General features: G+C 42.6%; 1 protein-coding gene across 2 annotated transcripts in view; it reads left to right on the plus strand.

Annotated features, from left to right (window-relative positions):
- Nucleotides 1–275: 275 nt before the first annotated feature.
- The window catches only part of ADGRL3 (adhesion G protein-coupled receptor L3), a 481,237-nt gene continuing 455,317 nt past the window's right edge, over nucleotides 276–26,195 (plus strand). For both annotated transcript variants that reach the window (XM_058838032.1, XM_058838033.1), the window contains exon 1: nucleotides 276–1,042. The gene's annotated coding sequence lies outside the window, so the exon portion shown is untranslated. The remainder of the gene's footprint in view (nucleotides 1,043–26,195) is intronic.

Genomic DNA, 26,195 nt, shown 5'->3' on the forward strand with positions numbered 1-26,195 from the left:
GTTCCCCGCTCCCGGACGGCCCTGCGGTGGACGCGGGTGCCGCGGGTCCCGCCGCCCCGGAGCGCGCTGCCCGTGTGCGGAGCGTGTGCGCTGCTGTGCCGAGGCGAGCCGTGCCGAGCCGGCGGGGCGGCCATGCGGCCCCCCCGCGCCCGCTGAGCACCGCGCGGGGCGCGCCCGCACAGCCGCCCCCTCCGCGCCCGCGGAGCCGCCCCCTCCGCCCGCCCGCCCGCCCGCACCGCGCCGCGCCGGGGCTGGCGGTCTCCGCAGCGGGAGCGGGAGGAAGAGCAGGAAGGATCCAGGGTGTCTGCGGAGCGCGGGGGGCTGAGGACCACCCGCCTCCCTCTGCGCGGGCGCCTTTGTGTCCCCCAGCCCCGGCGGAGCGAGGGGCCGCGGGCAGGGGAGCGGATGCGAAGAGCGGCTGGTGCTGGAGGGGAAAGAGAGAAAGGGGGATGGTGGAAGATTTCTCTCCTTTTTTATTTTTTTTTTTTTTGGTGGTCTCTTCGGCAGCGGCTGTTCTTCCCCAGCAGCAGCAGCAGCGGCAGCAGCGGCAGCAGCAGCACAGGCAATGACTCTGCCGCATCCGAATCGCCTGGCCGGTGGTGCCGGCTCCGGAGACATCACCTTGCTCTGAAGTTGCCCACCTGGAGGAGGTAAATCGGAGCGGGGCTTTCGTCCAGAGGGGTCGGCGACGGCGGGGAAGAGGAGGGAGCAATCGCCTCCCCCATCCCCACACACCCTCGTCCTCCGAGAGGAAGCTTGTGTAGCTGAAGAACACGGCAGAAGAGGAAAGACTTTTACTTCTTTCTATTTTTTCCTTTTTTTTTTTTTTTTTTTTTTTTTTAATTTTTCTTTGCTTGAGGGACGTTTCGTGCTTCTTGTCCGCCCCCCTTTTCCTCCTGGCTGGGGGCTTTGGTACTGTGGCCAGGTCTGTTTCCTACTCCCACCCCTGGTTTTAATGGCTGGATTGTGGCAGCAGCTCCCTGCTGCAGGTTGTTGAGGATCTGATGGGGACTCGCATCTCAGGAGCCGGAGGTGACTAAAGGTAAGTAAGCAGCCGATGGATGCTCACCAGCCCTTGCCGGCCCCTCAGTTGCTCCCTTGCCCGCTCGCGTTGGGCTGAAGGGTGCTGGCCGCCCTGGGCGCACGCTTGGGCTGGATGATGCTGTAATAAGGGTAGTTTGTCTTCAGGGGGGCTGGATCCTCCAGGTAACCGGGGAGCATCCCTCCGGGTCCGCATGCTGGGCGGCAGTGGAGGCACAAGGGGTGTGCATCTTGTTTGGAAATACCTTGTAAGCTCCAGCCTGGTTTGGCTATGGGCAGCTAGGGTGGCAGAGGCAGTCAGGAGATGGAGGGGACCTGGTAGGTTTTGTTCTTGCTCTCTCTTGGTTTTTGTTTTTTTATGAAAGGCACCACGTTGGACCTGGGGGTTTGCTGGTGTTAACACTGAGGAATTCGTGAGTTTGATTCTGTTCCCTCAATCTCCCTCCTTCTCCCCCCCTTCCCCCGTCTTCATGCCCATTCCTTCGTGGATCTGCGTTGCTGTTTAATCGCTGAAGGGTGCCTCGAGAAGCAATTGCTTTCGTGGGTATCAGGGGGTATGAGTCGGGGGTATATTGCCGAATTGGGGGTGTGTGTTGGGGGCTGCCTGTGCGTGGATGTGAGGGGGGTAGGGTAGAGGTCTGAATCCAGCAGCCCCGCGTTACAGGTAGACGCGAGGAGCTTCGCCTTCCCGTGCAGCCGGAGAGCGAAACGCACGGTGTAGGTAGGGATGTGCAGAGCTCCCCACCTCCTGCCTGTGAGCCGGCGTTTGCTGGCTCTTATCTGTATAGGACCGGCGTTTGTTTTGAGCAAGGGCCGATGTGTACAGCTGAACGACGAAAATTGCATTTTTAATGACTCTTTCTTTTTAACCCTTTGTTTATTTGCTCCCTTAATTATTTATTTGTGTTCCCCTTGCATGCAATCATCTTTTGACCGCATAACTTGGAAGTACAGTTGTAAGTATGATGGTTCCTCGCTGCCATCAGCCAGAGAGCAACCCTGTTTCCCAGTTTAAGGAGCCTACCTCCAGCTGGTGCCCGGTAGTGCTAATGAAGATGTAGCTACACTACCCCAGAGATGTGCCCTGGGTGTTTGGGGGATTGCCTTCAAGGGCTGAGTTTGATCAGCAGCCTTGCATCCGGAGTTGTCCAGGGAAGTAACGCTGACCTCCAATACATTTAGTTGAGTTTTTTTCCTTACCCTTTCCCCTATGGACAGGCAGATGTGTAGTTTTGCATGAAGTAGGAAAGGAGCCTCTTTTTCTCTCCCTTTACTGATAGGCATGAGATTCTTCTCTGCTGTAGTTAAAACAACTCGTATTTTGGCCAACAGCAATGCATTGTTTCTGCTTGTCAACTGTAGAGTTCATTATCGTTTTAGCCAAAGCAACCCATGTCTATTGTATTTACTTTCCTGTTTAGATCACTCCTTAAGAGTTATTGCCATTTCCACCCTTACAGTTCTGGTTCCAGGCAGCCAGCTGCTCAGAGGGAGCCTGAGATGCAAGGGAAAGGGCAAAAAATGCCATCTGTTTCTTGATATAAGGCAGAGAGGTAGCCTGCCGGCTGAAATTTCTCTCTGTATTATAGCACTGATTATTCCAGAGTGTAGGATCAAAATTTTCGAAGCTGACCAAAAAGAAATCTTCCATGGAGTTGAAAAGAAATGAATTCCATTTTCATTGTGGAATGCTTCCTCTTAAGAGCGCAGCCAATGCTGCCTGCTTGGTACTGAGTAGTAGCATGTGCTTTGTAGAGCTCATTTATCATCATTTCCAGGGGTTTGCAATACGAACAGGCTTCTACTGTGCATTCATTAGGAAAAATTCTTCCATGGAGTTTTTCATGGGAGTAAACCAGGTGTTACAGGTTAAAATGGGCTGCTGTCAAAAAGTCTGTAGTCGTCAGTTGAGATCCATGCCAATGTTGGGTGACAAAGTTCAGGTTAGGGCTCTATGGTAAAGCTGTATTTTTTTCCTAAAGATTAAACTGCTCTGAGAGAACAGGAGTCAATCCCCCTTGTTACGGTTGAGGCTGCTCCTGTTCCTGCTCTTTAAGAGTACTTTAATGGTACTTTTTCCTTATTTAGCCTTGATTTACTATAAATTGACTGTTGTCTTGTTACCTGCTAGCAAAAAATAAAGTGGATATATATCTTTGGTGTGTTTCTTTCCAAAAGGACTGAGGTTTTTATAAAGCTAGTCTTGGTTTGTGAGTTCCATATAATTTCTATTACTGAATTAATATATTTTTCCCTTTTTCTGCTTGAGGTGGTTAGGAGAAGGTATGTTTAGTTTCTCATTGAATTCCAGGACAAGATAAATGACAGTGTAGATTGATGATAGTGAAAACATTGAATGCTGCTTTGTGGGGCAGTGAGATTTTAATGATATTTATGAAGTTGAGGCTACTGAGTCCTCACAGTGATGTTTTTTTGTGACAAAAGCGGGAGCTGGTGTTTCAGTTTCTTGGTGCCCTCCAGAGACGAAGTAGTTTATGTCTCAGCCTAGGATATTTGAATTTGTCCCTGAGCCCTGCTGGGTCCATCCCTCCACCCCCCTCCTTTGTTTGCTTGGCTGTGCATCCCACTGGTTGAGATGCCATGGGGATCACGTCCTTCCTCCCAGTCGGGGATGATGTGGCAGAGGTGCTCAGCTTGCCTATCCAAGCATTAATTGCAGAAAAGGCTTTTTTCCTCCTGAAACAGAAAGCAAATTGCCCTGTGCCTGCTGGTGCAAGCATGAAGCCAGTGCTCTTTGCTGGCTGGGAGGGAAGCAAGCAGGTTTGTAGGTGAAAATGCAGGCGTGCACATCCAGGCAGCTGACTGATGAGCTGGGCATCTCAGCCCAGCATTGCAGGGCTGTTAGAAAAATAAATAAATAAATAAATAAATATCTAGAGGCAGGTAGAGCGAATTATCAGCCAGGACTGAACAGGAATATACATGACCTTTAGCTTTTGGCAGCGCTCAGCTGGAGGGCCTGATGCTGCCATCAGGGTTTTCACATTCAGAGCATGAGTGGATGCATCATCAACACATTTATTCATGCACACGGGGGAGGGAAGCTTTTGTAAATGGAGAAGTCCTAGGAATGTGTGATTTATTAATAATTTTAATACTAATAGTGTTGGGACTGGTGTAGATTGACTTGGAAGCAATTTAATGTGTGACACAGTATAAAGGATGGGTTAAAGATTGATGAAAGGGATGGAATTCAGGGAGCAGGAATGGATCAAGGAAAAGCTAAAGCATGGAGGATAGGCACAAGGATTTCTATGCTTTAAATAAGTGCCTTTTTTTTTTTTTTCTGTTGTAATTATGTTACTTGGTGGTTGTGGAAGCAGCCAAATGCTGTGGTTGGAGTGATTTTGATAAAAATTTTTGTTCCCTAGAGATTTCTTGCACATCACAAGAGGTTTGTAAGAACAACTCAAAAATTAATTTTTTTTGGAGTGGTGATCATCTGAGAGATAGATATCACAATATTGAAGGGCTGCTGAGGACAATACTGGAATATCAGGACAGCACTGAAAAATAAAGAAGGTTTTGTCTGCCCCTTGTGATGGGGTACTTACTGGGGTAGGATGTACTGGTGAGCATCGACATTCTGGGGAGATGTTTATGGATACCCATTTCTTCCCTGCTGATCCTTCTTTCATTCAATAAATAGGTGCTGTCCTGCAAATTCACTCAAATTCTGAGTGTACATCTGCACTTCAATCTCTGCTATGTCTTTAGGCAGTGCTTTCAGTTGCAGGATGGAGAGCTAGAAGTTGTCATTTGCCAAAGTTCAGTATGCACTGGTGTATTTGTAGGAATGTAAGTAAATGTCCCAGTAAGGCAGTGTGACATGCTGGCCTCTGACTGCCTCATCTCCTGGGGTCATGCCTGCCTTGCTAAATGTTCATCATGATCCCCACCAGCACTTAATGTCGGGCTCCTTAATCCCTGCCTGGGATGCATGTGAATATGTCCTGTTTCTGTAGGTGTTGAGATGCTCCAGCACTCCCTGCTCTCATCCTAGTGCCTGCTGGCAGTGGAAGCTCCCAGAGCAGGCTGATGAAGTAGAAGGAGAACTTTGCTTTTAAGCATCTACTTTTAATTCTTGCCTACTTTAATGGCAAGGAAACCACCTCCTACTCAAATCTGTGATGTGATTCTATCTAGGACGTTATCTCATTGCCTGGTTTTGGCCTCCAGGTTTGCAGTGTAATGCTTGCTTTACGTTCCTCACTAGATAATCTCTACAGTGCAGTCTGAAATTCCTGGCTGCAAGCTAAGTGTTCATTTTTAAGACAACTTCTCTAAGGACACCTTGACACTACAGCTTTTACTTCAGCAGTCTTTTCAGACAGCCTTCTGATTTTGCCTGTAAGGCAGATGTTGTTACCAGTCATTGCACTAAGCATCTGTAACTATAGCAAGGTAGCCTTTTCAGGCAATGAAATCTTCATTTTAATAGTGTTCTGGACCACAGTTTTACTTACTAAGTGGTGGTCAATGCGTGTTTTTTTCAGCCTGCCTGAAACCTCTGTTTTCCTCTGGCTGAGTGGTTTTTCTTTTCCTCCCTTTTTTTGAACTTCTCATCTCTACTTCTTCAGGCCCACTCCCATCCGAGGGAGGTGCTGCTGCATCTGTGATGGGAGCTCCCTCTGTAGTCAATGGGGCACTTGTGTTGGCTTCCCTGTGGGGGGAAGATGCTCAAGAATCTCAGATGTGGTATCTTCTGAAAAGAAGCTTCAGAATCTCAGATGTGGTATCTTTTCAGAAAAGATATTTCCTTCTTTAGTATCAAGTTTCTAGTAATTGTTTCGTAACTTCTTTGCCAGAGGTGGCATTTCAGGCTGAACAAAGCAGTGAACACAGAGGAAGAGTAGAAATCTGTGTACACTTCTAAAATGTGTTTGTGAAAACAGTCCAAAATTAAAATCAAGATACTTTTATTTGAGGCTTGACAGCTTTCAGTTTCTAGGGTCATGAAATAGACACCATTCTGAAGAAAGCAAAGAGGAGTTTGGCAGCTGTCCCAGTTAGGCAATATGAAGTTGTAGATTTTGTTTAAATGCCTTAGAGTAATAAACCTTTACAGGTTCCATTGGTGCTCACTCTGCCAGGATTTTTGAAAATTATTTTTTTAAAGCACGTTAGTCAACATGTGAGTAATTACACAGGAATTATTTCAGTGGCTACAAACCTAATGCTTTAGAGGCCTGTACCACAGCTCCGATTCATTACGGTGGGTACCTGTCAGGGAACAGCTTTGAAATATTATGCACAGTGTTTTGAGTAGTTTGGATTATAGCTTTGCTACTATTAATTGTAAGAGCTTTACTGATTTGATTGCAGTTGCATTGATTTATATCAGGTAAGGTCATTGATTCTGAACTTTGGAATGGAGCTATGCGTTTCTAAAACTTAGAGCAAAGTGTCATAAATACAAAGGACTAACATGAGTGTTTACTTACAGCAATGCAAAGTAAAAATGAAGTGAAATAGGACTCTTGGTGCTTTTGTAGAAGTGGTGCTTAAAATTTAGCCATGAATTGCCCTACTGCAAAGTCGTGCTCAAAGGTGCCAGTGTTGCACAGCGCTGTTCTGAAAGGAGGTCTAGTCTAAATCTGGCCCCTTTGGATAAGACTCTTGGTGGTGTTACACCAGTGGCAAGTAATTAGTTTGTAAGAGTCACTGCATACAATAGATACGAGCTTTTAAAGTAAGTCCCTTTCCCACTCCTCAGGAACCAAGAATCTACTTACAGAGGTGAGGGCACTGCATCAATGAACACTGTTTAAAAGTTCAGGGCATAGGAACATTCTGACTAATGCAGTCTTAGAGCATCTGTTTATTATGTGCAGGCACATATACAGACATATAAATACCATGATTTGGAGAACAGACAGAGTTCTGATTTTTTTTTTTTTTTTGTCAAAACTCGGGGAAGTGAAAAAGAATTTTGGCTTTAGGTTTAGAATTGCACCTATACCCAAAACATATGTACCCACATGTGTATTCTGTGTGTGTGCATATATAGGTTTTGTTTGTGAAGTGATGGTGCCGATGCATAGAGTTGTTTGGTTGTTTGGCAGGAAAGACTCTCCCTATTTATTTTTTGGTTGTTTTTTGGTAGGTGCAGTAATGGACAATAACTTGTGCATGGGCCTGCAGTTTTAAAATTTTACCTGAGTTGCTTGGTTAATAGTCCAGCACCAAAATAGAACAACCACATTTTCAGATGTGTTGAGCAACCACATGTTTTATCAGAGTCAGTGCTGGTCCTTGCTTATTTGTTGTAGCAGGCTTTTTCCATTCTGAAGTTGCTGATCCCAAGCCTGCCTTAATGAGATTTTTTTTTCATTGCCCTCACAGTGAGAAAGAGAAGCTTCACGGTGTTGCAGAAGTGCTGTTTGCAGAGTACTTGGGGATGTCAACATTTTCCTTCAAGCAAGGAGTGAGTTAGTTACAAATACGCTGCCTGACTTTGGGCAGGCCTAGGTTAGAAGGGGAGTTTAGCTCAGAAGAGCCCAGCACTGGGAGCTGCTGAGCTATTAACTGTTTTTTTTAGTGGTAAAGCCTGTGTGTTGTGTTGCAGGGCACCAGGAAACAAGGGAAGCCCTGAGCAGAAGCAGTGTCCCTGTTCTGTTTGATCGGTGGGTCCCTGTTTACAAGCCCTGCAAAGGCACTGCCCTGCCTTGCTCTTCAGTGTCCCAAACCAAGCCTTGGCTTAAGCCCATGAGAATAGGGGAGGGACCCAAGCCCAGTTTTTGATGTTCTGCATGGGTGGCTACCTTGAATACTCAAATGCATTCCAGTGACAGCTGACCCTGTAAGGAGATTTTCAATAGCTCTCTGGATTTTTTTATCTTTTTTTTACCTTCCCTATCTCCTCCCAACTTTATTTTATTTTATTTATTTTTATCTTATTTTATTTTTTTCTGTTACAAAGACTGCTGGAGGAAAGAAAAAAAATATAGCACCCTTTGTAGCTGTCTTTTTTAATACATTTCACTTATGGAGACAGTTGAGAATTTCAGGGATCATGTTAACTCCCTTTCTTTTGCTTTGCCTTTGCATGCATGTGTTACTGACTGAAACATTGTGATTTCAAAATAGTGTAGATTCCCACCACTCGCTTTAAAGGGCACAGGTTTTTGTTGTTTGGGTGTTTTTGTTTCAGCAAGATGTATGTTGTGTTTTTTTTACCCATATGTGCTGTGTAATGTGAATCCTTACTTACCACTTCTGTTGCTGTGTTCTTTTGCATTTTTGGTTTGGGTTTGTTTGGGTTTTTTTTGTCTCACTCCTTTTTTTCCCTGCATTTACAAAAAAATTATGAATTACATTTGTAATTTGACATTTATACATTTGAATGATTTTTTTATGTGACATCTGTCTGGAGGTACACAGTACTGGCCTGTAATCCGGTAGGAGATGGCTTATCTGGAGTATCCAGAGAACAGCCGTTCTTGTTTCCACAAGTCAGATTTCTATATTGGACATTGTGTCTCAGCTAAGGCTTGTTGGAACTGTGTGTGTAATTTAAAATGTCATTCCTTTGGATTTTGGATATTGCAATCACAGGCTGTAATAGTTTGAAAATTTTATGTATATATCCCACTTCCTTCCGAGGGAAATTATGATGTGACTACTGCACTTGCAATTCCCACAGCACAGACTTCTTCAAGAAAATGTCATTTTGGATTATCTTTAATGGATGCAGGTGTGTGGAATGTCTGTGGTTTTTTTTGGTTTTTTTTGTTTTTTTTTTTTAGAGGACCGTAATGTTACAATCACTGCTTTATTTGGTATGGCTCCAAAATGACATATACCTCCTTGAGTAAAATTCTTTCCGATAGGTATTTGAAATATAGCAATTACACTGCATAGAAGGATAACTTGCGACCTTCTGACAAGGGATCCACAATTACAATTGCAGTGCACTTTATAGATCTCCTTAAGTAGGTCACCAATTTGCAATGAGTCTTTCTAAAGTCTGTGCTGCTAGACCTTTCAGTTGCAAGAGTGGGGAGCCTTGTTCTGTACAGCATCATTGATATTCGAAAGGGAGGCTGAAATCACGGAATCACAGGATGGATGAGTTGGAAGTGACCACACTGGGTCATCTGATCCAACTTCCCTACTGATACGGGGTCATCCTAGATAGAGCACATTGCAGAGGTGTGCATCCAGACTGTCCTTGAAGTGCTTCAGTCAGGGAGACTCACAATCCTTTTTGGGCAGTCTGTTCCAGTGCTTGGTCACCCACACAGCAAAAAAAAGTTCTTCCTCATGTTCAGGTGGAACTTCCTGTGCCTCAGTTTCTGCCCATTGCCTCTTGTCCTTTTGCTTGTCACTGCTGAGAAAAGTCTGGCTCCATCCTCTTGACACCTCCCTTCAGATACCCACAGACATTGATGAGATCCCTTCTCAGTCATCTCTTTAAGACTGAACTTAGCCTGTTACTTATATCTCAGTAGTATCTCACTTATATCTTATATCTCAGGAGAAACAGAGTCATGGAGTCATGGAATGGTTTGGGTTTGAAGGGCCCATAAAGATTGTTCCAAACCCCTGCCGTAGTCAGGGATGGCTCCCAACTGCACCCAGTTGGTCAATGCCTCATCCAGTCTGGCTTTGAACACTCCTTGCCTGGGCATCCACAGGCTCTCTGGGCAACCTGTGCCTCACCACCATTCAGTAAAGAATTTCTTCCATGATTGCTCCAGTCCCTTAATGCTCTAGGCCCCTCATCATCTTTCTTGGTCTCCACTGGACTCACTCCAGGAGCTCCATGCCTCTAGTCCTGAGGAGCCCAGAACTGGACACAGCGTTCCAGTTGAGGCCTTACAAAGGCTGAGTAGAGGGGCAGGATCACCTCTCTTGACCTGTCAGTGCTCTTCCTAGGGCACCCTATGACACCAGCAGCCTTCCTTGGACACAGCAGGCTCACGGGTAGCTTGTCCACCAGGATCTCCAGATCCTTCTCCACAGAGTTGCTCTCCAGCAGGTCAGTCCCCCATCTGTGCTGGTGCCTGGGGTTGTTCTTCCGCAGGTGCAGGACCCAGCATTTGCCTTTGCTGAAGGGCTGTGCATCTCTCTGGGGAATTGGCCGCTCCTCCCAGCCTTGTGTCATCAGTGAACTTGCTGAGGAGGCCTCTGTGCCTTTGTCACTGATTAACCTGGCCTGGTATTGAACCGTGGGGGACAGCCCAGTGACAGGCCTCCAAATGAACCCTGTGCAGTGATTATGACCCTCTGAGACCCACGCTGCAGCCAGTTCTCAATCCACCTCACTGTCCCCTCCTCCTTTCCACATTTGCTGAGCTTGCCTGTGAGGATGATGAGAGAGATGGTGTCTAAAGCCTTGCTGAAGTTGAAGTAGACAATATCCACTGCAACAAGGGAATGATACCTATGTAAGTATCCTTGTTTTGGTGAGAAATACAGGCACACATCACTGAGCATGTGTCAATATTCCCAACTGAGCAGCCCTGAGTTTGCAGTGACGCTGAGACCTTGGGTGAAATTCAACATGTTTGAAACATGTAGGAAGATGTTTGCCAATAGACTCAAGCAGTTGTTTATGCCAGCATAAACTAAGCTGCAGTTTTCCTGTTCAAGGGGAGAATCTGGACCTCCACAGTGTCTGCAGGGATGTTTTTGACAGGGAGAATGGGGTATGGTGTGGAATATATCACAGAGCTGCCTCACTGTTTGTCTTAAGATTTGGCAGCAGCAGATGGGAGGTTGTCTTCTCCAATGCCTTTATGCTTGGTTGCTCCCTCATCCCAAGCAAGCAAAGGGCAGCCCAGCATAACCTATGAGCCAGGCTGCAAGGGTGAGGATGCCAGCTTTTGTTTGACCCTTTTCAAGCTTGCAGGCTTGAGCACAGCAAGAGTCCACGGTTATCCCCAGCTCATGCAATCTGGGGGCAAAGCCTATTTCAGCAGTCGTCATTGTGGTAAAGCTGATTACTTAAATGCATAAATAAGTAATTATTAATAAACAGAGTAATAGACAAGTTAGTGAAGAATACCATTTAAGTCTGATCTGTAGTAACAGAGATGTGTTTTGCAGTAGTAATAACATAATGCTGGATTTTTGAGCTGGTTCCTCTTACTACTACAATAAATAGTAGTGAAGGAAAAGTGTATTTTGGTCTAGGGGTGCCAAGTCCACTCCCAATTTCTATCTCAGAGTAGGTCTGTGCTGTACAGCAGTAGGAACTATAGTTAAACATCAAGCAGATAATCACGTTTTGTTGGGTTTTTTTCTGTAAATCACTTTTCCTTTTATACCATAGATGTTTGTGTGGATGACTGCTTGTTGACCACAAAGATGTGTTTTTTGTTTCTTTCATTTATGTCGTTTATTGAATTAGCAGAGTTATGCAGTTTTGTCTATTGCACTTGGGTGGGATGCTGCAGTGATTTAATTTAAAATGAAAGAGAAATGTCTTCATTTTAGGGAGAATTGTGGCTAAATGGTGCGAGTAAGCAGGTCTAGCCATTACCAGAAGCCCTAATTAGAAGAAATCCCATGTACGGTTGACCTTGACTATTGAGACAACCCTCAAAGAAGAAAGAGCACTAAAAATTAGTATGCTGCCAGTGCTGCACTTTTATTATTTGACGTTATTAAGCAAACTCGGTGTGTATTTCTTTTTTGAAGCGTTTGATTAAATGTGTGATCTTATCTTGGTGAAATGGCCTGCTGGGCTGCAGACAGTGGTGTTCAGAAATGAAATTTGTTTAGAGCCTCTGAACAGACATTTATTCAATGAGACCTTTCTTGAATAATAGATGTGACAGTGAGACAGCTGTGCAATGTGTTCTGGGGGTTGGGCTTCTTATTTTTTTGGTGTAGGGTTTTGCAATGTGATTGGGGGGAGAAGATAACACAAGCGCACAGGTGTGAGAATAGGATGTAGGGAAATTATCATATGTTGCAGATTCAGCCGAGAATTATTTTCAGATCAAGATTTACACGCTTCAGGACTTCCCTGTTGCCATATGGTTTGGCATATCAAGTGATGCACATATATATCTAGCTCTGTATCAATAATCTTATCCTTTAGCTAGAGCTTTTAGATGCTTAAATTTTGTAGAGGGAAAAACAATCAAAACCCACAAGCACAAATCCCCAAACAGGGATTTTACTCCTGTGGTCAGTGCTAATGTAGTTGATGATAGTTGACTCCTGTCATCAATGCTGATGCCTTTAAGCAGTCCTATATTTTATGATAGTTCCAAATTAGTGAGATGAACAGAGGCTTCACCAGAGGGTGTTTAACCTCTTGTATTGTGCCCAACAAGGAGAAAATGTGGAATGTGGATAAATATTCTTGTCTTACTTTCTTTTATCATCAGTGCGCTGGTTTTGGCTGAGTTAATTTTTTCACAGTAGTTGTTAAGGGGCTGTGTTTGGGATTTGTGCTGGAAACCATGTCAGTAATTCAGGGGAATTTTGGTCACTGCTGAGAAGCTCTTGCACAGCATCAAGGCCTCTTCTCCCTCTCACCCCATCCCACCAGCCAGGAGGCTGTGGGTGCACAAGGAGCTGGGAGGGGAGCACAGCCAGGAAGGACAGCTGATCCCAGCTGACCCAAGGGATGTTTCATCCCAGATGGCATCATGCTCAGCATTTAGAGCTGGGGGAAGGTGAAGGAAGCAGAAGACATTTGCAGTGGTGGCTTTTTGTCTTCCCAAGTAACCACTGTGTGTGATGGAGCCCTGCTTACCTGGGACATGGCTGAACACCTGTCTGCCCATGGGAAGTGGTGAATAAATTCCTTGTTTTGCTTTGCTTCCCTGCACAGCTTTTGCTTTACCTATGAAACTGCCCTGACCTCAACCCATGAGTGTTCTCATTTTTAGTGTGATTCTCTCCCCTGTTCTGTTGTGGGGAGTGAGCAAGCAGCTTTGTGGGGCTTGGTTGCCAGCTGGGGTTAAACCATGACAGTTTAACCAAAACCATGACAGGTTAAACCAAAACAGTGCTGTTTTATTTGGCACAGCTACTGTGGAGCCCTTTACCAGGAAAAAAACATCCCACAGGAGCTTCCAGTTTTGAAACATTATTTGACATACAGTGGTATGTATCTGTTTTTCCAACATCATAGTTTTCCGTACAAGTCACAGGGACAAAACTTCATCAAATATGTGAACTGCACAGGTTTTTCAAGTGCTGACACACAACTACAGGACTTGCTTTACGCAATATGAAGCTGAGAACATGAGTACCTGGAAGTATATTATTTTAAACTTTCTTTTTCGGTAGTGGGCTGTGGTGGTCTTTGAAGGCTAGATGTGTGAGTTTTCTGAGTGACTTAGTCTTTCCCTGCAAAAGAAGGGGGAATTCCAGTTTTAAAGGAAAGGAGCCCCAGAGTTCCTGTGCTGCAAAACTGTGTTTTCATCAATCCCCATCTGCCCCACTGCCTCCCTGCATTGTACAGCAGCTGTCTTTATATCAGATTAGATGGTGTTTAAGTAGTTCCTCCTGCTAGAGGTAAACCCAAAACCTTTTCTTACAAGAGTTGAGAGAAGATGTGAGCTCCATGCCTTAATGATATCTTGAGGTGCCAACTTACAGGAGGCATCCAGTGTTTGATGCTCCAGCTGCTCACCTTCCCTGGTCTTTAGTTAAGGGCATTCTTTTTCCTGTCCTGACAGCTCTCAGGACTTTCTAATAATTTATAATTGTGCTAATCCCACTAGATGCTAAATGCAGATTTGTGAGGCTGTGTGTGAAGTACAGAAATTCATGTGTGCCTCATCCCCACATATTTTGCCATGATGTTTTCCTGAGTTTCAGTGAAAATTTCTCCTTGCCAGGTGATTTGTGTATATGGTACACTGAGGAGGAATATGGCACGTAAGGATGTAGCTGACCATCATATTTTAAGGGGCTCTTTCATACATCTGCAGCTGGGTATGAGTTGTCTTTTTAGCAGAGACTGCAAGCCCAGAGCCGTGGGTCAAAGGGCAGCAAACATGATCCTTTTTGAGCATCCTAGATGGTGTCCCCAGGGCTGGCTTGGTGCTGAGGATGGTGAAACTGCCTGCCATGAAATCATCATCCTGGGATGGTGGTGGACAAAGAGGAAAGGTAAGGGCAAGGAGAGCTGGGTTTATAACCATTTTACTGGTTATAAACCAGTTGTCATCAAAGGATGACAGGTGTTCTTTGCTCTGGTTGGAATTCAGTCAGGTGCTCAGACAGGCCTTGTTTCATCTGGGTCCCTACATGGAAGCTAGGTTATAATCCAGCCTTAAAAAAAGCCCCAAACATTCAAAAATGTTCCTCTGTGGAGATGAAATCTATGTATGAAAGCAGAGCCTGCTGGAAAAGTAATGGTCCCATTATGTTCTCCTTATGCTAGAAGTCAGACAGGAAAAGGAAGGTGGAAAATTCACTGGACTGAAGTCTCCTTGACATCTGCTTTTCCATAGAACTAACTTAGTTCAAGTAACTCCATATGTATTTGTTCCTGATAGACTTCCTTGCTGAGTCAGATAATTTGTTTCTGACTTGGGAATGACATTTTGTTGTAATACCTAAATTTTTTGTTCTGTTTTTAATGTAAATGCTGCAGAGTTACAGCATTTCCCCTAATTTTGAACTTTCAGTGGGACTTGAAAATGAGTCAAAAAATCCACCCCTGATAAATTTCTTGTGTGGCTGTTTAAAAAAGGGAGGTGACATTCTTTACTAGCATTTTGCTGCTCCTAAAACTAAGCTATTTTTTAAAATGAAAGTAGAAGTTGCTTGCCACATGTGCTGGGTGTGCTAGTTGGGTAGGTGCACATTGTGAAAGCACCAGTGATGCTTCCATCCAGAGAGATATGGTGGCCCTTGGAAAAGGTGCATGGGAGCAGGAGGTATTTTATAGTCCCTTCTCCCTGTCTGGAAGTCGCCTGTGCAGAATCTGACGACTTTGTACAGTTATGTGGACTTTGAGGCTGAAGGTCCCAGATGTGCTGGCACTCTCGGTGGCAAAAACCAATGCTAGGCAAATGCCACAAGGAAGGGAAAGTTCCTCCTTAGAGCTCAAGGGAACCCCCTTTGCCAGATGTTACAAAGCCTATGAGAAGGGGATAGTGCCCATGTTGGAAGCAGCACAAGGGGTCCAGCTGCAGTGCATGCTAATTATTACACTTGGCGACATTTCTTGCTTTCTACTTATGTTGAATTTTTGCCTAATTTTGCCTAACATGGCTAATTTGTGTTTGGGAGTAAGGGACTAATGACAGCCATACAGTTAAACCTGTGTGTATGCAGTAATAAGGTTCAAAGGTCACTGTGTGTAATTATGTTAAGTTTCCAGCCTCCTGGCTAATTTTCTGTTGATTGAGGATGAAAGGAGGATCCTTTTGTGTCCTAACAAGTGTCTTCCCTTCCAGCTAAGTAGGGGCTGATTCCTGGCTATTCCAGCATTTTCCTAGCTGGATGCGGACTCCATTTTCTTTAGTTTCTCCACTTTCATTTCCATACTCATTATGTCAGGCATCCAGAGTATGTAAAGATGATCAATGTGTATCTACTGGTGCTATTATAACACGGAGCAATTATTTAAATTAATCAAGAGGACATTGTTCATGAACAGGATAGATAAAATAATAGCAGGAGCAATGCTTTGTTTAATGCAGGTCTGTGGTCTCAGTATCGAGATTTCGGCTGCTGGCAAGACACTTCATCATCTGGGAAGACCTGCTGGGAGCCACAAATAAATCATGTTGTGAAATCTTGATGTAGCCTTGCAATGTTTGTCCTTTGGTGTTCAGCTCTGGGTGCTGGTGTCACATCGTGGCAAAAATGGTATCGGCATTTTTGTGCTGATGGAGGAGGATGAGCAGACAGCGTTGTGGTTGCCTCTGTTTTCTGGGCGCAGTGAAGAGATTAGAAGGGATGGATGGTGCCTTTCTTTTTACTCCTTCCTTTTTAATTTCTCCCACCACCTTGCTGATCAGAGTTCATTTTTACATTTTAGGATATCAGACCAATAAAAAAAGTATTTTCTGGTTTTTGCTATTGGTATGATTTTGTTGTTCTTGTTTCTATACTGTTCTTCTCAGGTAAAGGGTATGGTAAAGAAACAGTTTTAGTTTTTAAACTGAAAAGAAGCTGTCTTTCCCATAGTAATCTGGCTTTGGCCAATACACTGAAATCTTCGGAGTGATATGGAAATGTCCCTTAGTTTGCATGCTTGGATGAAGGCCAGATGAGATTTTCTTGTGTGGGCTTGCTTTGTTTGTTTTCTTCAAAAACTCTGTGTTGATTCAGGCCAGTTGCTGCTCATACAGTCTGGATATAGTGTTTGTAGCTAATTAAAAATAGCCTCTAATTGAGAGCTGAATGTTGTGGACTTGAATTTTCCTGCACATTAGTCATGTAAGAGGTTGCCTGGAAAAGTAAAGGGTGAATCAGCTTGAAGAGGCTTGTAAATATCTGCTTCATTCAATGGGGAGACACATTTGAAAAGTAATCTAGTGGGTGACTCATAATATTGCTAAAATATGGGGGAAATTAAAGTTCCTTTTAAAAGTACAATGTCTCGTCACTTTATTTGACTGATACCTGACAACTTAGAGGTTGTTATGTACCTCTTGTGTACTGTATGCATATTATAACATTATGATTGGTAGGACTGTTGCCTGCAGGACCAGACAGCAGAAGTATTGAGTTCAGTGGTACAGGTGTGACAGGGTGTAATCCCCTCGTGCCCTGGGATTCATCTGCTGAACTTCCTTCAGTCCCTATGCTGACCTCTATAGTTTCGTGTCTTTTCTCTTTGGACAGCTGTAAGTGTGTCACTGATTATATACGGTATTTGAACACTCCAGGGGGAAGTTGCATGTATACAACAACTTCACCAAAATCACAATGTGCCAAAGCCTGTGAATTTTGGAGATACCTTAGAAGTTACTGCTGTTCCAGAAATAATACCTGTTATACTTAGGATATGAAAGGAATAAAGATACAACTTTTTTTTTTTCTTTTTTTTTTTTTAATTACTACTTTATGCAAAAATAGTGGTTGGTGCTTGGATCCTCCCTGTGTGTATTTTTATAATGACCAATGCTTAGCTTTTCCTTACAACTAATCTTGGCCCTAAATTTCTTGAGTTTCTGCTGGCTGCTTTTTGATAAGTATGGCACTCTTGCAACTTTGCCTTTTTCTCTTCCTGAATAAAATTATTTAAGCTGGTCAAGAATCTAGAAAAACATCCCAGTGAGCAGCCTGCCTTGCTCTCATGGTATCTGCCCAGACACTGATTTGGGCTGAACTGCAGCTGGGTAGCATCCACTGGTACAGGTTTGGTGGTCGGTCAGCTGGTCACTGCTGTAGGCAGAGAATAAGTCTGGTGTGGTTAACTGGCTCATTAGCGAGCTTTTACTGCAGTGCTGAAGTGTGGTGGACAGTGAGCAGGCATTGTTCCCAGTTGTTTGAATAGCTAATTGGTATTTTTATAATTTTGTTTTATTCTGCATCCCACTTTTGCCATGGGATTAGTGTGTCTGGCTTTTGTGGTCTTTTGATTTTGGGTTTTTTTTTTGGGGGTAGCTTTTATGTGGGTTTGGTTTTGTTTGTTTGGGATTTTTCATTGGTTTTTGTGAATTTATTTTCTTGGTTTAGTTTTGTTTTTTAAAAGCAGAAAGATGAGGTAGGTTCTGTTTATCTGGTCCAGCTGAGATCTCTGTATGCAAGCTAATCATTTAAACTGACCCTCTGTCTAATGGAAAGAGGCAGGCACTTTGGAGACATGATTCCTTTCCTTCTCATGTAGACCTTTAAAATATGTCAGATGAATTGCATCCTAAAAAGATTATTTCTCTTCGCTGACTGTAAAGGGAGCCTAAGGTGCCAAACTCAGATAGAGACATTTACATTGCAGATACCTTAAGATGGAGGAGGTGAATCCCACCCCAGGAAATTACTCTCCTTGGCTTGCAGTGCATTTCCAATTCAAATGTGAACCTGCGTGATAAGCTGGTACCTGGCACAGCAAAGCTGATCCATCAGGAAGTGCATGGAGAGGAATTGAAATGGCCCCTGATCTTCACAGAGCTTGTGCCCAGGAGGAGCTCTCACTTCAGATGGTGTAAGACATGTTCCTTAAATATCACAAAAGTAAATGCAGGCCTGGTGACATATGAATGATTCCTCCTTTTGGTTCCTGTGCAGTCCTGTATGTTATGAGTGGCACTCCCAGCCTGGGCTTTTGTACCTCCATGACTATTTCTCCTCAAGAACAGGGAGTAACCTGCAGACCTGAGCAATTACACCTTTACTCTTCCTTTTTCTTTCAAGGACTGCAAACATAAAAGTCTGTGAAGGTGGTGAAAAGGCAGATGCTGGGAGATGTGTCTGCCTTGACTCATGTGAGAAGGCCCAGGTGCCCTGGGATGCTGAGCCAGTTGGGAGAGGAGCTTCCCAGAATGCAGCCCTATGCTCCTGGTTCCAGGCAGATTAATGATTTATCTAACAAAGCTCTGTCCAATGAATAAAGTATTCGTAGATCCTGCTAGTCTCTTCAGGACTCAAGAAAAAAAAAGAAAGATTTTTTTTCTATCCTTCTTTCTTGATTCCCTGAGAACTGCAGTTTAGACAGATGTTCCAGTGCAAGTTTTGACTGCTTCCCCTCCACCTCCAAATCAACCCTCTTCATTTCCCATCTGTTTCTGTGGCTGTATGGGCAACCAAGCTGGGAAATGAAGCTCTAATTTTAAAATCTCTGTTGAATTTGTAATCTTGCTAAGCTGTTTTCACCTGGGATCAGCTTCCTGGCTGGTTCACAGCTAATTTTTTGTGGCTTCATAGGAGTAGGACAAGCTGTGGGACAATGCAGAGCTGCTCAAAATGTGTAGGATATTTGCTCTGTGGGGTTGGAGTCTCTCTCAACCTTCCTATTTCCAGTCTTAGGTGATCTGAAGGTCAGTCCCCAGTGTGTTGGTTAAGTCTCCTGCCCTAGGGAACACTGAGCATTGCATATATGTGTATTACACATATAAGTGTATTTGTGAGTAGGAATGTGTACATACATACACATGCATGTGTATTTAATGCCTTCTTTGCCTTAATCTTGAATATCAGGGCCAGCTGTCCTCAGGATACCCAGCTCTCAAAGCTGGAATTTGGTGATGGGGAGAAGAGTGAAGTCCCCATAATCCATGAGAAATGATTAGTGGCCTGCTGTGCCAATTACGTACTCACAAGTCTGTGGGCCCTGATGGGATCCACTGTCAGGTGTTCAGGAGGTGTCTGGATCTGGTGCTGGGTGATGATTTAGTGGTTTAGGGGTTACAGTGGCAGTGCTGGGTAGATGGTTGGACTTGATCTTAAAGGTCTTTTCCAGCTTTGATGACTGTGATTCTCTAGATGTGTGTGTGTTTGTATATGTATGGTAACTTGCCTAGCAAGGTGTGTTCTATTGTCTTTCTTCCTGCTGTTTCTAAAATACTCCAGTGAAAACTAACAGAATCAAACCTCAGCATCATGCAAATTCATTTTAAAATTTGTACAGAACTTTGGAGAACAAGAGGTGTGAGAGCAAACTGCATTTTGCATCTCCAAAGCAGAGTTATATATGCATGGTGCATGGCTGAATCCATCAATATTGCAGATCCGTAGCGCTAAATTCACTCACCCTGTTCCTAATTACTTGGTGCTGGTTTCTTCTCCACACTGTTGATTTTAATTTTTTAAGCAGGTGACTGAATCCTTAAGCAGCCCTGACTTTTGAACTGGATGAGGATGGGGATTTTAGGAGTGTACTGTAGCAGTCTCACGCTGGTGGCTGATCTTTTTGTATTTTTTGTTTTTTAGCAGCTAGTAAGTTTCTGTGGTGCCATTGGATGATTTTGCCCTCTTTAGAGGACTAAGGGAAGATTTCTTCATTCTTTAGTCTTGATGGAAAATGGTGTATGTTGCTTTTTCTAAATAGAGGAGAGCTGATCGAACTATTTAAGTACAGAATAACAACTAGTGATGGAGCATTTAAAACTTGTGGTCTTCTGAATAAGTTTTAATGAACAGTGAAAACAAAGCAGATGTTGCCGAGTGTTTACTTCAGCGTAGCTTAAAAATAATTTGTGCTTTATGGTAATAATTGTCAGATCTAATTAAAAAATAGGAGGAAAGCAATATGGAGTTAGATTCAATGAATGATTTTGTATGACTCATTACCTCAAAAAAAAAAAAAAAGAGGATAGTATTGCTTAAAAGTTTTAGCCACTTTAGCTGGAAATGAACAATTCTGATTCAGGGGATTGGGAATGTTCTGTTCAAGGTTACTTCGTAGCCCATGATCTTGGTCCTTTTGCCTCAAGTCACTGATTATGAAGTACATTCATGCCTTCCATAGTCTTCTGAACCTATGTGTGTGTTTCATGAGTTTTTTATGAAGTGTTTGTATCTGTTTACAGCATAGTCCTGTTATTTTGCTCCAGTTGCTGGGGACTTATCAGTGCATCAGATCTTTGTCAGCATTATACCCTAACTCCAGTGGCCAAGCGAAGTGCACAGACCTCTTCTCAAAATTTTCTTGAGGTCACAAAGACACGTGCATTCATCTTGAATAAAATTAATTATCATTTTTAAAAAAATCTTGGAGCTGTTTGAATGGTATAGATCTGTAAAGTTCTTAAGTCTGATTTCAAAATCTCTGTTACTCTCCCAACACTTGCTGACAGAGCCATGGTTCAATGGATTTAAACATGATACTTAAGTAAATTTTAGTCGAATCTTACTTTTAGTGATTTTCCTAATATTGAATCTGAACTCTGAACAAATCTTTTTACTGGAGAGAGCTGTGTTTCTGGTTAGAGTTTGTTATACACTAGAGGCTCTGCTCAGTGCAACTTAGCATCTGCCTCTCTAAGAATTGATTGAGCCTGAATGGCATTGAGGTGTTGCATTATGAGCAGCCTTTCCTACTGAAGGACACACTTGAATAGACAAGTCCAAGCACTGGCTTTTTTTTCTGAATACTATTTTGTATTTCTGCAAATCTCCTCGTCTCTTGTTGTGAAAACCTCAAGTATTATTTTAATGTGGGCTTGTGTTCCCTCTGGTTTTACAGCAGCTGTTAATATAAACTGTTCATGAAGCTGCTCAAGCTCCTGTAGTGTCATGTTAGATGGGAGGTTTTTATTATTGTGTCTTTAAAGATTGTATTTTGTTTGTTTGTTTTTTAAAGCATGTAAAATTGAAGCTCTGTTAGGAAAAATGGGCCATGGGGATTGGTTGGAATAATGTATATGAAAGGTGGTGTAGCAAAGAAGCAGCTTGTTTACAGAACAATGAAAAGTTACAGGAAGCAGTAACTTCAGTAGCTGCACTTCAGTAGTTGTATCTTGGCAAGATAGCAGCTTTGATTTCTATATCGGTAAGCTATTTAGATAGCTTTTTCTACAGGTGGCTTTTTAAAAGCTGAAATTCTGAGAACGTTCAGTGTCTAAGATTCATCCTGCTTGAATGCCTTGAATATTTTTAATATTTGCCTTTTATAGCTACAACTACTGTGTTATTGTGAATAGTGTTTAACAGTGTTCAGGAATGGCATGTTTGCTTGCTCTTTTCTTTCAGTAATTTATTTTTATATTTTCACTCCTTTGTTTAAAAACAAAATCTTAAAAGGGGTATGATAATTACCAGTTATTAACCTTCATTTGCCATTAGTTGTGTTGAAAGCTGGCATCAAAAATGCTGTGAGTGTTAAGAAATGTTTTAATTAGGTCATTAGATGCTATGTGATTTAGTGATAGCCCAGGGAGAAATGATAACAGGAAGAGGTGTAAACGGGCAGAGACTTAATTCAGCAAAGCGTTTACACGGATGCATTAATAGGGCTTAAATCTTCCCTTGTAGCTGAGCATTGGCTTTGCTGGGTTTGAGCCTCAAACCAGATTTTGACCAAACCAGATGAAGAGGGCCCATCACCTTGGCAGAAGCTGTTGGTGCACCTGATGAAGTTGCTCAGTTTTGGCTGCATGGGTACCGTTTCTGTGTTAGCTGGGTGTGGTGCCACACATTGGGAACATCTGCCTCAGAACTTCTCTGCTGTGATTTCTTCTTTGGGAGTATTGTTGATCTGTTGGGAGAAAAAACAAAAAGGAAAAAAGAAAAAGCAAGATAAAAAAAGGAGTTAGTATTAAATTAGTAAATTTACCTCAAACTGGAAAATGACATCTTGCTTCTTGTTTGCTGCCTCGGGCTTCAATGGATGCTTTTCACTGTGGTAACATAAATGTGTGTATTTTTATCAATATAATTTTCTGTGCTTGGGGGTAAAAATGTTAACTGAAGGGCCCATTGCCTGCCTGGATTTTTATGTCTTCCTAGTAAATGGCTTATAGCAGGAAATACTGGGTTGATTTCAGAAGTCAAAAAAATTTGACATTTAATTAGGAGAATGTTTTTTTGGCCTGCTTTACTAAAAAGGGGAAAAATCCAACATAGTAATTTTGAAGAGATGTTTAGTAGCCGCAAGCTGTCACATCCTCTACAATCAGATCCTAACCTTTTTTTCCTTAGAGCACAATCAATAAGATTAATATTTTATCACATATTCCCTTCCTGCCTTTAAAAAGCGATTTGCCAGGAGAGAAAGCTTATTTAATGGTTGTACAGGTCAGTGTCCTCTATGCCATGCCCTGGTAACTTTTGAGCCTGCTGCTGAATTTGATTACCAGAGGAGGAGAGGTCTCAAATTATTTTCTTTAAATTCTGTGCAGGCTGGTGCCTGGTTTTTCATAACTTCAGGTTTTGTTTGCTTTTTACAAGTGGAAACTAGTGAGACCTGAACCTCAAATGATGTATTGAGACGGTGCTTATAGCACCTTCAGTGGGGCTGCAGTCTATTTATACCATCTACAACCTCGCTTTAATTGATGGGGTTTTGTACCTTTTTAGGTGAACATAAATTACATGAACACTTTACAGTCCCAAGTAATAAAAAATCTGAATTGTCACCATTTCTTACTAATCATATCACAAGGCAGATTCCCAAGTAAAGTATGCACATAAACTTTTAGCCCATTGAAATATGCATATATAATTTAATTTGCATACATTAAATTTTTAGTTTCATTAATGATTTAAGATTCTTTTGCATTTGGAAGTCTCTGTCACATTTTTTCTTGATTGAGTTGCCTATTCTATTCAAATAAGACTTAGTAATATTGCTTGTGCATTACAGAATGATACTGGTAACTTTGTTAGACCTTTTATCAACGTGATTAATTTATAACTGGCTGCAGTGTATTATTAGCTAAGGATATATTACAGTGTAAGACTTCACCAGAGTGGAAATTTTAAAGTGCAGATAAGATGACAATTTCAGGGCATGTAGCTGAGAAGGTGAAAGAAGGGAGGAGACCTTGGCATCTTATATCAAAAGAGCATTTTCATATTAACATTGTTAAAAAGGTGGTAAACTTGATTTGTGGCTTCCTTATAAATAAAAATATTAACTGGTAAAAAAAATTCAAAGCTTTTTTTTTTTTTTTTTTCCTACTGAGCTCCAGCAAAATAAATGCTGCCTATTTTAAATAAATTTTGAGTAGTAGCATGCTAAATGAGTGAAAAATCTTATTTTGTTGCTTGCCCAGTGCTGTTTTGGAAGCTGCTCATGGCTTTTTCCTTTACTGGAATTGTTTCTTTATGTTGGAGGGTTGCAGGAATACTGCCCCACTAAGACAAGGTAATTTTTCGTTTGTTTTGAGGTGACTTCCCATTCCTCTGTACCAACAGGCATCCTTCTGGCACTTAGTAAACATGGTTTTTAAAATATTGCTCTTTAGGAAACTGCTGTTGTTGGATATCATTGGGTTGCACCTTCTCTCCATCTCTTGAAAACCTCCATTTTCTTCTGATTTCCTTGGAAATTGGAGTAGTTTGACTGGTTCTGATGTCCCCATAATCCTAACTCTGAGCAGAGCAAGTTTGTCTGTGGAGCACCTGTACCATGGTTTCTAAGCACTGAAGAAATTAATCAACAAAGCAACCAGCAAGCAGGGTCTGGAAAGTGGCAGCTCAGTTCATGGAGACAGTGAAGCTGCAGTGCAGGAGGGCTCTTCCAGGAGGAATGGAGAGACATCCCTTAAAGAATAAACAAGGACTGGGGACAAGATGTAAGGCAGCAGGGTTTGAGCTAGGAATGGGTGAATTGAGGAGCCCTGTGTGTTAGGTCCAGGCATGTGTAGACTTTGGTGGGGTTTTATGATCTCAATGTTTATTTCATGGGGTGGATGCATCCTGCTTTTTATCCTTTCTCCCTGTGCCTACTGTGTGTGCTGAAATGGGAAGCAAATCTACACTGTCCTGTCCAAGACATTGTTCATGAGTGTGTTAATGGGTTGCAGTTGTCCATGACAGCCCTGATCCTGGAGGTCCATGGAGCTGTAGAGGAGGGTGGTCCTATGGAGCTTAAGTGGCACTTCTTAGGTACTTGAATGTACGCATGTAGATATTTGTGCTTGCCTTGGTTGGCAAGGGATGTTCGTATGGGCTGGTCTTGGGTTTCTCAGGTGCTCTGATTGCAAAGAAAGGAGGATTAAAGAAGGTGTAAGAAAGTGGACAGCTACTGAGAGCAGAGAAATCACACAGTGCTGAAAGTTTTCCTTTTCACCGAACATTAGATATTCCCAAAGAATGTACTGACACTTGCTCTTGAGTACTCCCAGTTTGCACTTTGATATTAATTGAACCAAGGACTAAAATTCCTGCTTTGTTGATTGATTTTTTTTTTTTATTTTAAACTGATTAATGCTTTCATTTGAATAGCACTGCTGACTCTGCAGAAGATGTGATCTTTTAATTAGCAGATGTCAGGATTAGCATTAATGTTGAACTGTAATTAGCATTTGTATGCATAGTAAAAGACCCAGGCTCAGTTTGGCAGCAAGAAGAATGAAATTATAGGTAATGGTGTAACTTGGCACTTGCCTGCATATCTGTAATGGGTTTTTTTGGAAAAGTGAAACCCACAAGTATCATGATCAAAGCGTGAAGTCTAGCAGATTAATTACTGATAAAAAAAAAAACCAACAAACAACCATATAAATTATTGGTATTGTTCTGTTAGCTAAATCATAACTTTTGTTGGCCTAACAGAATTTAATGTATCTGTTACACACCGATGCTCTTAAATTGAAGGCTGCAAAGTGCTAGTAGTTTCTTGGCTAGACTGCAGCAGCAACAGCAGTGTGCGTGGACATGGACATCTCTGGAAATGGTATCTGGAGTAGAAGAGACCTAGGTGACATTTGGGAATCTTAAAGTCCCACTTTGGCTTAATGTGAAGAACAGAGGTGCCCTGCTTATGCCCTCTTATTGACTTTATGCCCCTGTTTGCAGAAGTGAGGGTTTGTGTGGAGAAGTTGTATGGGAATGTAGCGGGAAGCAAGACACAGTGCGTTTGTCACAGGTCAAAAGGACCCAGGTACAGGAATTAACGAAATCTGGATGTCGCCTAGGAATGAGACCTTTCCCTTTCTGCTGATGAAAAGCAATCGTGACTCCAAGTTAGTGGAAAGAGAACATCACAGGCTAATATGGGACTTAAAAGCTGGCTGTTGATTATTGTGGGGAAATCTATTCAGTAGCATTTTACCCATGCAAAGGAAAAAATAATCCTTTTTAATCCTGCTGGGGTAATTGAAGACAATGGTGATTTCTGTGACCGTTAGTCAAAACTCAGTAGTAGTATGCTTTTTGGTGCACCAAAGGAAAGTAAAAGCTACTTAATTATAGGTATTACAGGAATGGAGGTTGAGAGTTTGCAGGTCAGTGGTGCTTGGGGGAAAAAAGGAGCCTTCTGTGCAGCACATCTGTGATAATGGTCATAATGTTATGATACAGAATGAGTTTGCAGTGTTCCCATGGTCAGGTAGGAGAGCAGGATTCTATTCCTGCCTCATGTGCGTGCGTCATTCTTTCTGGTTTTGGTCTCCTTATTGCATGTAAACCACAGTAAAATGCAGTTAATGATTCTGACGACCTTTGTAAAGGTGCTCTGAAATTCACCTCTGACAAGTGCTGTTTTAGGATGATGAGTTATTTCTGCTTGCCACTTCCTTGTGGTTTTAAACTCTACTGAAGTTTAACAAGACAAAGAAAAAAGACAAATGTTATGCAACTTAAACTATGAAATGATG

This window comes from Poecile atricapillus, chromosome 4 (genome assembly GCF_030490865.1).
Source record: "Poecile atricapillus isolate bPoeAtr1 chromosome 4, bPoeAtr1.hap1, whole genome shotgun sequence".
Taxonomy (NCBI): Eukaryota; Metazoa; Chordata; class Aves; order Passeriformes; family Paridae; genus Poecile; species Poecile atricapillus.